Source organism: Capsicum annuum, chromosome 1 (genome assembly GCF_002878395.1).
Source record: "Capsicum annuum cultivar UCD-10X-F1 chromosome 1, UCD10Xv1.1, whole genome shotgun sequence".
Taxonomy (NCBI): domain Eukaryota; kingdom Viridiplantae; phylum Streptophyta; class Magnoliopsida; order Solanales; family Solanaceae; genus Capsicum; species Capsicum annuum.
Window position 1 is genome coordinate 206,802,495 of NC_061111.1, and position 11,343 is coordinate 206,813,837.

Below are 11,343 nucleotides of genomic sequence, written 5' to 3' on the forward strand. Positions count from 1 at the left end.
TTCGCAACTAAGTGGAATAGTTAATAGTTGTTAATTAGTGTTTAGAATCAAGAAAAGAAGTCTAAGAATCAAAGAAAAGAAACTAAGAAATCTAAGAATGAGCTCACAATTAAATTCCAAAGACGCAGCTTTCCTCAACTGAAGGCCCTAGTTTTTAACCATCACTATGGTGACTTACCGTCACATAGTCTGTCGCTACTAACCAGTAGCTTGCTGGATAGGTGGTGTTTGTTGACGGGAGGAGTGGCGTTCCGTCATTCTTGTGACTGACTGTCAGGTTGTCCGCCAACCTCAACCAGTGGGTCTTCAATGCTTTTCTCTTTCTTTTGATGATCTTGTAAGCTTCTTAGGAGATTATTCAAGGCTTGAAGGCTTCAACAATGGATCAATCAACTCATGATAGCCTTGAATTATTTTTGGTCCCCTCCTTTGTACTCTCATTTATCTCTTCCTCTAGAATATTTCCTTTTGATGCCTTTTGATTCTTTCTTTCTTTGAAAGACTTGGAATATTCTTTGGAATAAACAAGTATTACACCTTTATCTCAGTTGCTTTTTAGATCAAACACCACTTTTTGAATGTTCTTCTTCAACAATATTTAAAGAACTTGAAGAACAATAAAAACATTCAAAAATAACCCTTATGAAAATAAACCCAGAATTCGATGAAATTCGAAACCCAAGCTCACTTCAACTCCCCAAACACAATACCAATGATTTCAAGCTCAAAATCCAACCAACGAACCTCTAATTTTGAGAACCCACCTTAAGTTATCTTCAACTTAAGATCCGACAATGGTGGATGACTCAAATCAACCCGGAATAAGCTCAACTCTTGGATTTTGACTTAATTAGTGCTAGGGAACACAAATCTAGTACTAGAACTCAAAACAACACAAAAATCAAAACTCAAAATAAGGAAAACACTAAAAACATTTTTGGGATTATTTTTCTTTTTCTTTTCTAATTTTTTTTTGTGATTTTCAAGATATCAAATTCAAGATTGACTTCGTAGGAATGAAATCAAGCTCGGCTATGATACCAAATAATACGATCCTCGCTACAAAGGACTTAAATCTAAGATGCAAAGAGTAAAGATACAAGGATAGAATAACCAAGATAAGAAGATAGACTTCAAATTGATAACAAAAGGGCAATCTATGGGTATTTCAAACCCTAAACCTCCCTTAATGGATTATCAATGAGAACCTAACTCTTATGTGACCGCAAAGGGGATTAGATCTCCCTTACAATCAACGTTTCTAAACAAGGTTCAACAAATGCTTTTTCAAGCACTCAAACACTCCCATGGAGTTCTCATGAATACATCATGTAAAATTTATTATTAGAAAACTAACTAAGAAAGAAACCCTAAGCTATCTATTTATAGTGCAAGACTAATTATTACATTAAGGCCCTTAAATGTCCTATGACCTATTAAAAGAGATGGCCCTTCATTGCTTGTTGCTTAAGGGTGGCGGATAGAGTGACTGGCCGTCACACTCTTGACTGGTCATCGCCCAAATCATCAGTTTGAGGCAGTGACTGCTTAAGGGCGACGGATGGAGTGACTGACCGTCATCCACTTGACTGGTCGTCACCCAGACCGTCAGTCTGAGGCAATGAAGTGTTTCTTCAGTCTCTTACTTGGCGATTCACAGGACAGCTGGTTAGGCTCTTGACGGGACTTCTCATGACCTTCTCCTTTAGTTTGTTGGGTCTTTTGGCTTTCCAAAACGCATTTCATGCTCCAAGCAATTATCCACACATGGAATTGTGGGTTTAGGAGCTCAAAAAGGGTCTTCCAAGTGCATTGTTAAGCTCTTTGGTGGATCATGGCTTGGACCTCTTTGTGTTGGTCTCGAATGATGTGATCAAAAGTTTTGAGGCCGGTCAGGATCGTATCAGTGGGGGGGATGGGGTGGGGAGTTTTTTTAAAAAAAATATTATATATATTTTATATATATTCTGAATATTTAATTTCCTATGTGTCATTGAAAAATGACATAGCATTTCACGTGTCGACAAGTGTATTACACTCATATTAGTTGGATGAAAAAAGAATTTAAAATATTATGTTTTGATGGGTAAAGGGTTTAAAATATTTTGGTTTGACGGGTTAAAGGGTCTAAATGACAAAAGTGTAAGTAAAAGTGTCTACTTTATAAATAAGGACAAGTACAAGTGTCTGTCACACCCCCTTTTCCGCCCGAAGAGATGTCGAGGTCGAAGGGTTTTTTCAATTAAAGTGAAGATTTTGAATAGGGATTATTTTAATTACAGAGTCGCCACTTGGAATTGAATTTTGGTGTTCCAAGTCACCTTTTTGGATCCCTAATTAAAAGGAAATGACTCTTTATTATGATCTGCGAAAACAGAAGACCGGGTAAGGAATTTTGTTGAACGAGGGGAAGGTATTAGGCACCCCTCGAATCCCGTGGTTCTAGCGCGGTTGCTTTTATTGACTTATAATTATCTAAAACTATTTCGATAAATTGTGTTAAGGCCTATATTCGCTCATTTTTATTATACCGAAAACTTGTCTATTATCTTATATTAAATAAAAATTGGTGAAGATTAATTTTAGAAAAATATTTGTCAAGGTGCATTATTGCATCCTTGAATTTTAAAATCTCCCGAAAAGATGTGTATGCCGCATTCTTAATTGAGACTAAAATTTTAAACATATCTAAAATTTTCTAGCATTTTAAACGTTGATTAGTTGATTCAAAAAAATAAAAAAATAAAAAAAAATAAAAAAAACCTTAACAATATACCTTAAACAATATTCAATTAAAGCGGTTAAATTATTACAATTAAGCTTTACTAATAACATAAAATAAAATATCCAATTAATAAACCTTCATTCCTTCAATCGTCTTTTACCTTATGCATGATTTGCACAGAAAATAAAGTAAAATTAATAGGGGTAAATAATAAAAATAACTCCCATGAAATTTAATTACTGTACTTACTATATAGTTAAAGATTTGCTTCCGTTAATCAATTACTTCAACACTTATAATAGACTTTAATATTTAGCAATTACTTCAACAAACATCAATTTAACTTAACAACCTCTTCATAAACAAAATAAATTCAAATAAAATAAATGCACACATTAATCAACCTACAAAAATAACATAATTAAAATTAAGGAAATTAAAAAAAAAAAAAAAAAGCAAATAAACTTGCTTAACATAATTGCCTACTGAAGCCGAAACAAGACATCAATTTTGATAATGCTCTTGATGAATTATGTCCAATTTAAACATACAAAATTGATAACTTAATTGCATAACAAATAATAATGAAAGTTCACATAATTAATTAATTAATTAATTAATTATACTAAATAATGCGAGAAACCACTTCAATATTTTCATTCATACTTCAGTTCATAACGATGAAACTTACAAAAAAAAATATATAATATGGGATAAGAACCTGATGAATTAAACGAATGTAGAAGCAAGAACGATATCACCAAACTCAAACGGAAACTCGAAACTCGATTTATTACTCCTTTTTCCTTTGTTTTCTTCTTCAAAGTTTTTCTTTGCTGTGTTTTTCTCTCTGTTTATATTCTCTTCTCTGGTTTTTCTGATGTTTTTTGTGTTTGCTGTGTCTGATGCAGTGTGTGTAGGACAATCATGTACGTAGATTTTTGGGAGCCTTAAATAAAGGAATTGTTTTGGGGGGAACAGTTAGGGAAATAGATAAGGGAGAAAAGGAGTTGGGTAGTTGGGTTAGGATTCAAATTTTGATTTTTTTAAAAAAAAAAATAATAAATAAATAATAATAGTAATAATAAAAGAATATTAATTAATTAATTTTTATATTTATAAAATACAATAAAAGTTTATAAATAATTTAAACAAATATAAATATAATTAATATAATAATAAAACTACAAATCTATTTATTAAAATAAAAAGGAAAATATATTTTTTTTTGAATTTTCATATTATATTTAAAAACAAAAAATAACAATATAAATAAAAATAAAAATATCTCAAAAAGTAACTTTACTTATTATTTTTTTATTTATTTTCAACTAAACTTATTAAAAATGAAATAAAAACTAAAACAAATATTGGACAAAAAAAAAATATTTAATGCCGATAAATAGATTAAAATTCAGTGAGGATCAAAAATCACGTGTCTGCAGTGTCCATCAAAGCATTTCACCTAGTAACAACAATAAAATTGATAAAAGTAGTAAATCATCTTTTAATTTTTTTTAAGTGAAACAAGTGAGACTAGATAATAATTTTTAATGATTTACAAGTAGAAATAAACGAAAATTGCAATAAACAAAGAATCAAGGCATAAACTGTTGGACATATAAGGTGGCTTTCTGACAGCATTATTGTTGCTTTTTATAGAACTAATTTAGGATATATATGATGTGTGCACGTGTGTCACATTAAATATTATTAACTTAAATATTATAGCTATTTAAAAACTCTTGATATTGTTGTGACTCTGCACATTTTTTTTATGATTTTTAATTCAGTGTTAGAAAATCATATTTAAGTTTAATTTATCTGAATTTAAGGTCTCATTTAAAATTCGTGCTTTATATCAAAAAAAAAAAAAAAATTATACCTAGCCTACACAATTTTAAGTAGATGAAATAATATTACTGAATGATGTAAATATCTTGTTTTTAATCCAAGTTATTCTAAGGTTGAGGATAATATAGAAAATTGATATAATTAGTATGCAATTTATTTGAAAAACTATTCAAGTTTTATTCCTAATTAATAAATCAATTAATCATAGCTCTAACCGAAATCTATTTATATCATCCCAAAAGTTAGGATTTCTGTAGAAGTTCAACCTCCTCCAAATAGTGTATTTTTTTTTTATCAAGTTCACTTGCTTGTTCTCTGATCTCTCTCTTAATATTTCTCTAGTATTTTCTACTGTGTAATCTCCAAGTAGTAATTAATTAAAATGGAAGGAATGATTTATGAGTATTATTTTTAGTAATAATATTAAGGTCTTTTACACTTACGTCTATTAGATTATATCTTTTTATATACTATTATCAACATGGACGTCTATCTAATTATTTTTTCTTCCTCGCTTACTCCTATCTTTATTATAATTTTTCATTGTATGTTCTTCTTCCTAGCTTTATCTGTCAGTAACTCTTAGCTCTACCATGATTCTTTATCATGTATTCTAGTGACACTAATCTAAGGTCGAAAACAAAGCTCCTTGACGTGATTTGTTAAATGCATTTTAGTTGGAATAGGTGTTGTTTAAATTGATTTCCATGTTTTTCTTATAGCTATATGCATTGACATGAGGTCAGCATATTTTTATTTTTTTATACTATTTATTTTGAGTTTAGAGTATTAACAATAATTCTCTATTGCACAAAAATAATGATAAGTGTGCGTAAGTTCTATCCTTTTAGATTTTACTTGTGAGCTTTATCCTACTAAATTGTACTTGTGGGATTACACTAATATGATGCGTTGTTATTGTTGTTGCAAGTTAATTATATGAATTTGAAGTTTTTAAGAGAAAAAATATGTTTGACATCTAAGTTAAGACAGCAATGGCGGCAAAGGCATGTGATGCGCCATCAGGACAATATAAACCGACTATAACTCTATGACAATCTTGAAAAAAGAAAGAAGGAATAAGAGGAAATTCAGATCCAACTGACCTCTAGCTGGTTCGAATAAAATGATTGATGTTTAATATCATAGAATTAGCTGATTTTTCATTTCTTATAATTTTCTCAAATATTCTTTAAGACATAGTCGAATATAGAGTTGTTGCATCAATTTATTTGAATTTGATACTTTTGATATGGAGCATAAATTTGTGCAAAATTTTATTGAAATAGGTTTAAAGCTAAAATTTTAAAAACACAATAAATTCAATGGATTGTATTACTTTCACTAACTTATTTAGAGTTGTATTCTAGCTTATATCTTAACTCGGTCAAAATAACTTAAAATATAAGAAAAAATACGCATATTATTAAGAAAAGAATAGAACTAACAATATTGCATATAATTTCACTTACTCATTTAGAGTCATATTTCAACTTATGTTCCTTTTGAATTTGATCTTTAAATCAACGTATTTTCTTCCAACTTACAATCATCCCTACATACATTTAAAATTGTTAAAAAGTAAACAAAATTTTCAACCATCACATCTATAATTCACATATTTTTTTTTCAAAGGGATATGCCTATTCTATGTACAAATATCAACTTCAAGACCTTTAGAATTCATGTAATCAATCAATTCTAAAGTTGCTTTATATATTTCCTTTTTACAAAGTATTATAGGTGATTACATGAGGATTATAACCACTCTACCATCTTTGCAAGCAAACAATTTGCTCTCTCGACCTTTTCTTTGTGACAAAAAAATTGTAAAGAAACAAATAAATCACTCGAAAAATTTACAAAATACATTAAGATAGATATGAATCGACCTATTATAAGATATCAAATAAGTATAAAACTTTGACGAAGAACACTTACTTTAAATATAAGTAATGTCCAGGAAGAAAATATAGTTCCTGCATAATTAAAATGAGTGTGTTACAAATTATTTAAATAAGTATAGAATTTTATGAAGAACACTTACTTTAAATATAAGTCATTCCCACAAAAGAAATATAATTCATATGAAATCATGATAAATAACATAGTTATAGTTAATACATGTACTAATACAATCTAGTCATATATTGACCTTAAAAATTATAACGAATCAAATAGAAACGAAAAAAACTGATTTCTTCTCCTATTTTTATGAATTCACATGACGAAAATTCAATGTCAGTACATGGGATTTCACATTAATTTGGATTAAAATTTCTATCAATTTTTTTAAGAGTAAGATGGAGTGAAGATTAAAAAAAAAGTTGTCACAATAAGAAATTAATGCATAAAATCAACGAATTGTGAAGAACAATTAATGAATAAATCAACGAATTGTAAAGAACTCATACATTCAAGGATAAGGCAGCATAAATTTTCAAGTCTGGCAAACACAAAAGTTCTAGCCTTCTAGGGCTCACATAGTATGGGACAAACACATTGAAGAAGTTTTTGTGTCATCTTATACTCCTTTCATTTCAAAATAGTTGACTCTTTTTGACTTGATATTCTTTTTAATAATTTTTTTTACTAAGAGTGTATTTTATCAAATTAACTTTATTAATTATACTTTGAAATATAAATTTAACTATATGTACTTTGTTCAGTCACTTAATGATAAGAATAGCATTAAAAGAATATAATAATATCCTCTTAATTTCTTAAAAGGGGGTCAACTATTTTAAAATAAAAGAAGTATATTAAGAGTGCTAAACATTTTATTTTTGTTTTCCATTCAGCGTCTGGTACCCGCATTGGAGTCCGACTAATCCAAATTCGCATCACGTGGGGCCCCATTCAGGGTGAAGCGCTCCCTACCAAGAATTTTTTCATATCCAAGAGTGCTAAACCTAAAAGAATTCAATGTATATTATATTTGGAATAGACTTTTAGGGAAATGATTTATATAAATAAAATTACAAAGAAAATTAAATATGAATTCTTTTTGTAACTTAATGTTATTTTATGTTCCACCAATTACTCTCTTCGTTTATTTTTACATTTAAAATTTGATTTTCTTTTACCTCCTTTCAACTTTTTTATTAGATGTATGTGTTTATGATAAAAGAGGTGCACATATACGCATTGCATCGTGTGTCTCATCTCAATAATTTCTTTTAAAAAAATTATATAATATTATTTTAAAATTGAATTTGAATAATAAAACTTCTGCCGATGAAATTTTGATGAAGATGGAGGTTGCAACTTTCTTTTTCTAGAATTATAAAACTTCGGCCGATGAAATTTTGATGAAGATGGAGTTTTCAACTTTCTTTTTCTAGAAAAATATTTTAGCGACATTAAATCTTCTTATATGTTATGATAGGAAAAGAAAAATTCTAAATTTTTTTATGTTATTGTGTAAATATTAGTAATAAAAAGAAGCTTTTTACAGAAAAGGCTTACCTGAAACCTATCAAACAAATTCAGTTTTTTACTTTTTGAAAATTCTGCATATTTATCAAAAATATAAAAATAAAAAATACAGCAATCATGAATTGAAAAGAGAATTTTCTTTTTTATAGAAAATTCCTAAACCTCTAGCTAGTCCACAAAATCGAATGCGTCCATCAAGGCATCAACAAAAGGGTCTTTCATAAACCCTTTACAAATTGAGGTCATAAAAATAAAAATTATGACAAATCTGTTATAAATATATTATCATATGTAGTGAATGACTATTTTATCATATATAGTGAATGTTTATTTTACCAAGTATAGTGAATTTCTATTTATGGAAAAGTTAGAAACCTTATGTTAGTTTTTCCTTATAAATAAAGGGGTTTTCCTTCGTTGTAATTCATCCCTCAAAAGAAATAAGAATTACTTTCTATTTTCTCTCCATTCTTCTTCTTTGTTTTATATTTCATAACACGTTATCAGCACGAGACTCTACCAAACAATGTGAGATTACAAATCTAAAGGTAATTCAAGGTTAGTAATTCATTATGTTATTTGTCTTTTGCTACTAATGATGTAATTATTGTTGTATGTGAAAAAAAAAATCAGTTTGAAACCACTTATGCTTCAAATTTGTTCATGACAAACAATATTGTTAAAAAATATGATGATGAATTTAACTCTCATCTCATTAAGAGGGTAAGACATTGGGTGAAAAGTTTCAATGCACCATGATGATAAGATGTTGGGTTCAAATCCCATCAAGTTATAGCCTAAGACATCTTTATATGGATCAGATATTGAGTTTAAATTTTAATATACCATATTGATGATATTATGATGGTTAGGGCAAATGTTTGGTGAAAAGTCATGAAACATGTCCCATTGATATGCTCTATTCTAATGAAATATGATAGCAATATATGACGAATCTGAAAGTTGACAACTTGCTCCATTCTTGAAAGGGGTGTGGTAGCAGCGCATAATATGTCTGAAAGAAAACAAGTGATTGAATGCACGAATATAAGCGTGGAGGGATAATATGATAATAATCATCAAAAGTGATAGTATTTTTACACCCTTATTATGATTATTAGATATGTTAGAGAAAATTTCTCTACAACCATATCTATGCCTCGATTTGCTAATGAATTAGCAATATCTTAAAAGAGGCGATAAGCTATCATAATTTGATATGCTTAAGGCACAATTATATTTCATTCTTGGGGAATGAGAAGCTTATTAATACAAACGTGCACTTGAATGTGATGGTGTCCCAACTCACATGCAAAAGAGGCTAAATAATTGAAAAGAGTTATTTTGAAATCTACTTCTAAAGTAGTAAATTTGAAATTTATTTATGTAATAGTAAATCTGAAATTTACTAAAGTACAAGTTATATGTCATGGTAAACTTAGAGTTTGCTAGTATAAAAGTTCATAAATTGACATCAACGATTGCGACATCCTAAAGATGTGCAGAGTGAGTATATATTAAACATATATTGAAGAACTAGAAAATTCTTCATGAACTTTTAATGTTGATTGTTCTCATGATAAGTTGGTTGGATCAACTAATGTTGGGATTTGATCCCTCAAAATCTGAAAAGTATAAAAAGTGAATATGGGCTCATTCACCTGTCATATGATCTATTAAGATGCATCGATATAAGATAATCACTTGTACGTCTATTGTCAACCTATAATTTGACATTCATAAAGTTGTTGCTCAATAAAATTGATTTAAGAGCATAACTTTCAGATTGTATAATCAAGACAATTCATCTTGATAATCCTAATTAAGTTGGTGTTAAATGCTTTCGATAAATAGTTGAAACATTGCTAATGAGAACAAAGCTTCATGTGTTGGTTTGAAATATGAAATATTATATATAAAAGTACTTGTATGCATCAAACCAATAAATTATGATTCATTCCCACTCAAAGTTGATTCTGAGTTAGGAACCACACATTATCCATCTAATAATTTTAATGTGCGGTATACGATAAATAAATATACCATGACGCACAAAGATAGATTCTTCAAAGAAGATGGAGAATGTATGTTAGTTTTCCTATCCTAATATAAGGGGAGATTATAAGCAATTATAAAGGAAAAAGGCATCGTTTCCATCCCAAACTATACACGAAAAGTCGAAGCCACACCTAAACTATACTAGTGACCTATTACACACCTAAACTATAAAAAAGTGAAACTATGTACACCCTGTCAGGCTACCACCACTTGCATGTGGTGTAGCGTTTTACACGTGCTGCCACGTCAGCACCACGTCAGGAAAAAGTATCATTTTTTTATAGTTAAGGTGTGTAATAGGTCACTTATATAGTTTAAGTGTGGATTCGACTTTTTGACTATAATTTGGGGTAAAAATGATGCCTTTTCCCTTAATGTTTTTAGCCGTTTACTTTTGTTATTTAATAGGCTGGACGAGCCTAAAATAAGTGTAACACACGCGCCTTAGAATGGGAGTCGCGGGGAGGTAATAATATCACTTTTATATAGTTAAGGTGTGTAGTAGGTCATTTATATAATTTAGGTATGGCTTAGACTTTTCTTATATAGTATGGGGTGGAAATGATGTCTTTTCCCCAATTATAAAATATGTTAGAAATTATCATCAGATCCTCATTTAAAAGATAATTCAAGTCAAATGTCGAAAGCATCTCATATTAAGCGACAAGTATTTCTATTTTGTATCCCTAAAGGACAAAGTCTATGCATGCGTGAAGCTTAGTAGACTAATTGATTCCAAATGAAATAATCCTTGAAAAGAAAAAGGAGCAAATGATCATGATAAGAAGGCAATGTGCTCTTGAAGAGCCTACGACGTAACATTTCATGAAACCTTATGAGAGGTTCAGGTGCCTGAAAATAATGAAGTGATAAGATCTCAAAATGTTATGTCACACTATGAATCGATGCGAAATGATATATCATCAATATTTTTGATACAATATTGAGACAATATTGTAAGAGATTATGAGGATATGAATTCTATGTTTATTAAGCATGTGGACGTAGAAATATTTATCAAGTGACGTAAAAGGATGCATCTTGGTAAGCATAAAACTTATTTGATTTGCAGTCCAGACACTTGAATTTGGCCGGCATGAAATGCTAAATATTGTCACTTGACAAAATTTATATGAAAACATTTTATGGATTCAAAATGTTTGAAGCAAATAAAAGTTTCTGGGAAACTTATTTATAATTCTTATATTGTATAAGTTTATAGCTTGAAAATTATTGAAAATCTTGAAGAGTTTTCAAAAGCAATAGAA